Raw genomic sequence first — 6,000 nt, forward strand, 5'->3', positions numbered from 1 at the left:
TGGGTAATCCTCGTGAGGAATCACGAGATTTGCAAAATTTTGGGACACAATAGAGATGACTTATATGAGTGTTGACAGCATACTCGAAGTCGTCTTGAGCATTATTGGTTAAAAAGATGAATTATACGGTAACCATGGATCAAGGTTCTTAGAATGTTGCTTTGCATACATTCGACCTATCTGGATGTCGTGAACCATTGCTAGATGATTACTTTGACTGGTACAGAAATTAGTTTCTGTACTATCAACTTAGGCTCGAACCTATAGGATCACACACATAAGAGGTTATAACCTAATCAGATGGTTAATTGACGATTGAGAATCGTTCTTAGGTTAAACGATCAATGTGATTGATGTTTGACCTAATGCAAGTGTTGTAGGAGAATTAATTAGTAATTGGATTACTAAATGACTCAATCTGATTGAGCAATTGGGCTGAGATTAAGTCTAAATGAATTTGATTCAATTAGAATTAGTTTGGATTTAATTAGATTAAGTCTAATTGGTTTATTGGATAAGCCAATTGCAAGGGAGAACAAGTCCCTGTTTGACTAGGATTTGTATGCACCTAATTCTTAATTAAGTTAGGATTTAAATCAGAATTAAATATGATTTAATCTGATTTAATTGGACTCTTAGTTAGACTAGGATCATCATTAATTAGGTTGCAATTAATTTGGATTGGGTTCAAAGTGTTTGACCTAATCTACATAAGAATCTTAGTTAGACGAGGACTCCATCTCTTCTCTTGCGCCACCTAAGAAATCTCAAGCCCACACCCACTAATTAATTTTTAGATATTTTTCTATGATATCCACATCCAAGGAATGTTATCTCATACTAATTATTCTAGAGATTTGAATCAGATTTGATTTGATTCAATATGGAAAGAGATTTGGCTAATTATGGAAAATGGTTTGGGTTTATCCTTTTTTTTGAAAGAGTCCCTCTTCACAAGGACTCTTCTCTCTTCTCTTGTGCCAACTTTTTCCAAGCTTATCCTTTCTTTTTGTAGCCCCTTTTGTGAGTTATTTCATGCTCTCCATGAAATTTAGGAGAGAGGAGGCGTCCAAGAGTTGGATGCCCCATGGACTCCTAGTTAAACTAGGTTTTATGACCTAGTCTACCATATAAAAAGTTGCCGCCCTATATGCTATCAAATAAGAGTAAAAAATTTGTGGCTTTTTGTTGCTTCTTGAATTGATTTTGATGATTACAAAGTATTTGAAGAGATTACTAATGATTTTGGCTTGAAAAAAGATTTATTGTATTTCAGAGGCAAAATCGTAATTTTACCAAGTTCTGATTCGAAAGTCTCAAAAGCAAGAACACAAGATTTGTAATCTATTGGAGATAATTTCAATATTTTTGGATGTGTATTTTGAAAAAAATTATGTTTATAAATTTGAGTCGACTCCATGAGTCCACTCATGGCAAAAGAGGCTGAACGGCACGTTATTTTTAGCTGGCACACCCAATTGAGTCGACCCCATAAGTCACCCCTGTGCATGAGTCGACCCTATGAGTCGACCTCTGTTGCTGTGCAAGCCAAAAATATAGAACTGTCAATTTTTATTCTGTGCCATATGAGCTAACCCCATGAGTCGACCCCTGTGACCCTATGAGTCGAATTATGAGCATGAGTCGACCCTATGAGTTGACCCCTGCGATGAAAAAGTTCCGCAACAGCTAGTTTTTTGCTCGTTTTGGCTGTATTTAATGCCCATTTAATGTGCTCTAACGGCTCTATTTCAGTCCAGATTACTCTCCACCATCATTTTAAAGTTATAAAAGGTACTTAAAGGAGGGAATCAATAATAAGGGAAAGGTTTTTGAAGAGGTTCTTCAAGCATTCAATTCAGCCCTATGCAAAGAGCCCTTTTGAAGTTAAAGAAGCTTTTATTTCAAGTTTACCAATCCTTCAAGAGCTTATTCAAGTCTTCAACCACCTTAAGAAAAATCAGAAGAGCTTCATTCTTTTTGTGTAAAGTGTATTTAAAGCTTTATTTGCTCATTATAAGAGCTATATTTGTATTTTCATGTGATTAATTGTTATACTCTATTTTGAGTTGATTTTTTATTTTGGAAGGATTCCAAAATGTAGAAAGGTTGATCCGAACCTTAAATCAGATTATATTGGATTGGCTTGTACCTGAGAAACAAGTGTTCTAGCTTGGAATAGCTAGAGTCGGAGGTTCCGACATTGTATTGGGTTGGCTTGTACCCGAAAAATAAGTGTTCTAGCTTGGAATAGCTAGAGTCGGAGGTTCCGACGTTGTATTCAGGTTGAATACAGTTTAGTGGATTTGAATTCTCAAGTAGGAGCTTGAGAAGTGGATGTAGGTGCAAGGTTGGCACCGAACCACTATAAATCTTCTTGTTTATGTTGTGCTTACTTACTCTCCTTTCAAATTTTTGTATCCTCTTGCATTCTTGCATCCAACTTCTACACCTTGCATAAATTATACTCTCCATACTTATCTTGCTCATTGTTAAATAATCTTCATAGTTGTAAGTTAAGTTTAATTTTTTAAAAATCCAATTCACCCCCCCTCTTGGGTTGCATAGCTGGGCAACAAGTGGTATCAGAGCCCGATGCTCTAGTCCTACTTTGATTTAACTGTCAAAGAGCTAAAGATCTATGGCAACTCAAGTTGGCACTTCTCTAGTCGAGGGGCAGTCCACAAACCGACCTCCACTTTTCAATGGGTCAAACTATACCTATTGGAAAGCTCGGATGAAAATCTTTATTCAAGCTCTTGACTATGATATGTAGAGTATCATAGTAAACGGATCACACACACCCACTAAAATTATTGATGGTGTGGAATCAACCAAATCCGAAAAAGAATGGGATGAGGTTGATAAGAAAATGGCTCAACTAAATACTAAAGCCATGAATATTTTGTATTGTGCCCTAGATGCTAATGAATTCAATCGTATTTCAACATGCATGTCTGCTAAGAAAATATGGAATAGATTAGAAGTAACTTATGAAGGAACTAATCAAGTGAAGGAATCCAAAATTAACATGCTAGTACATAAATATGAACTTTTTAAAATGGAGCATGATGAAACTATAACTGAAATATTTACTCATTTTACTGATATTATAAATGATCTAAAAAGACTTGGTAAGTCTTATTCTAACAGTGATCTTGTAAGAAAGATTCTTAGGTCCTTACCAAGAACTTGGGAAGCCAAAGTGACCGCTATCCAAGAAGCCAAAGATCTGAACATCCTATCCTTGGAAGAGCTTCTAGGATCACTGATGACACATGAGCTGAGCATAAAACAACATCAAGAAGAAGAAGTCAAAAAGAAGAGGACAATCGTCCTCAAATCCACGGCTCAACTTGATGAAGAAACTGATGATACTAAAAATGAAGAGCAGGATGAAGAAATGGCTCTCATTACTAGAAGGTTTAAGAAGTTTTTGAGGAAAAGAAAATAAGAAATGAGGAAGAGGCCACCCACAAAAGAAGAACATAGCAAAGAAAAGGATAAAGACCAACTCCTTATTTGCTACGAATGGAAGAAACCAGGACACTTCAAGTCTGAATGCCCACAACTGAAGAAGGGTCCCAAGAAGTACAAGAAGAAGGCCATGATGGCTACTTGGAGTGGAAGTGATGAGTCAAGCTCCGAAGAAGAAGACTCAAATGAACAAGCCAACTTGTGCCTTATGGACATGAAAATGAGGTAAATTCTGCAACTCCTATTGACTTTACTTTTGAAGAACTTCATGAAGCTTTTTATGATTTAATTGATGAACTAAAGAAGCTAGAGGTAAAAAATAAAGAGTTAAAATCAAAGAATCAATCTCTACTAAAATAAAATGAGAGCATTTCAAATGAAAAATCTACCATATTTCAAGAAAATCTGAACTTAAAGAATGAAATTGCTAAGCTAAAATCAATAGTTGAAAAATTCACCTTAAGTTCTAATAAACTTAATATGATTCTTGAAAATCAAAAGGTCGTTTATGATAAGGCTGGTCTTGGTTACAACCCCTTAAAGAAATAAAAGTTTCTAAAAAATATCTATGTAAACTCTTCAAACAACAAGTTCTTAAACATTACTTGCTTCAAATATGGTAGAATAGGTCACAAGTCATACACTTGTCTCTCTAACAAATCCATAAATTCTAATGCAAAGAAAATATGGATTCCAAAATGAACCATTGTGACTAACCAAAAAGGACCCAAGAAAGCTTGGATACCTAAAGTAAAAATTTGACTTTTGCTTGCAGGTGTGTCTAGCATCCCAAAGAGTAAACCGAAAATAGTATCTTGATAGTGGATGCTCGAGACACATGACTGGTGATGAATCTCAATTCATCACACTTGATGCTAAAAATGGAGGGATGGTCATCTTTGGAGACAATGGCAAAGGAAAGATCATCGGTATAGGTAACATTGGTATCACTCCCTCCAAGTATATTGAAAATATTTTATTAGTAGATGGTTTAAAACATAATTTATTAAGTATCAGTCAATTTTGTGATAAAGGATACAAAGTTATTTTTGAATCTTCTGTTTGCATTGTAACTGTCCTGTTAATGAAGGCATTAAATTTATTGGGCATAGACATGGTAATGTTTATATGGTAGATTTGAATGAACTATCCAAAATAAACATGCAATACCTAGTATCCTTGAATGCCAAGATTAATGAGACTAGTTGGTTTTGGCATCGTAGGCTTACACATATTAGCATGCATTCACTTTCAAAACTCATTAAGAAGGAATTGATTATTGGTTTACCCAAATTGAACTTTGAAAAGGATAGAATTTGTAATGCATGCCAATTAGGTAAACAAACAAGAGTTTCATTCAAATCTAAAAATATTGTTTCAACTTCTAGGCCATTAGAACTATTGCACATAAATTTATTTGGACCTACTAGAACTACTAGTTTAGGAGGAAAATGATATGGTTTTGTAATTATTGATGATTTCTCTCATTTTACATGAGTTTTCTTTTTGGCACACAAGGATGAAACTTTTCATATTTTCTCTAAATTTTATCGAAAAATCACAAATGAGAAAGATTTTTCAATTCAAAATATTTGAATTGATCATGGAACCGAATTTGAAAATTAAGATTTTAAAAAGTTTTGTGATGAAAAAGGAATTGGCCATAATTTTTCGGCACCTAGGACACCCCAACAAAATGGGGTAGTAGAAAGAAAAAATAGAATTCTTGAAGAAATAGCCCGTACCATGCTATGTGAAAGTAACCTTCCAAGATACTTTTGGACGAAAGCAATTAACACGGCATGTTACATATTGAATCGTGCTTTAATTAGACAAATTTTAAAGAAAACTCCCTATGAGCTTTGGAAAGGAAGAAAACCAAACATTGTATATTTTCATATTTTTGGTTACCGATGTTTTGTGTTAAACAATGGTAAAGAAAGACTAGAAAAATTTGATGCAAAATCCGATGAAGTAATTTTTCTTGGTTACTCCTCCTCTAGTAAAGCCTTTAGAGTTTTCAACAAAAGAACCTTAGTAGTGGAGGAGTCAATACATGTTGTCTTTGATGAAACTAACGATCTTCCTTCAAGGAAGAATGAAGGTATTAATGATGCAGATCCTCTTATAGAAGGGATAAAGGAGATCACTCTAAAAGATTCAACAATTCAAGATGATGAAGAACATGAAGACAAACAGGATGAGGAAGGTGAAGAACAACAAGAACAACCTCAAGGTATAAATAATCTACCCAAAAAATAGAGGTATGATCACAATCATCTCAAGAAACTAATCATTGGTGATCCTACACATGGTGTAAGAACTCATTCTTCTCTTAAAGATACATTCAATCATTTTGCTTTTGTCTCCCATCTTGAACCTAAAACTATAGACGAAGCTGAAAACGATTATAATTGGATTAATGCAATGCTAGAAGAACTTAATCAATTTGAAAGAAATAATGTATGGACCTTAGTATCAAGACCTAAAAACTATTCAATAATTGGCACAAAATGGGTATAT

This window comes from Elaeis guineensis, chromosome 3, assembly GCF_000442705.2.
Source record: "Elaeis guineensis isolate ETL-2024a chromosome 3, EG11, whole genome shotgun sequence".
In the NCBI taxonomy this organism is placed as follows: domain Eukaryota; kingdom Viridiplantae; phylum Streptophyta; class Magnoliopsida; order Arecales; family Arecaceae; genus Elaeis; species Elaeis guineensis.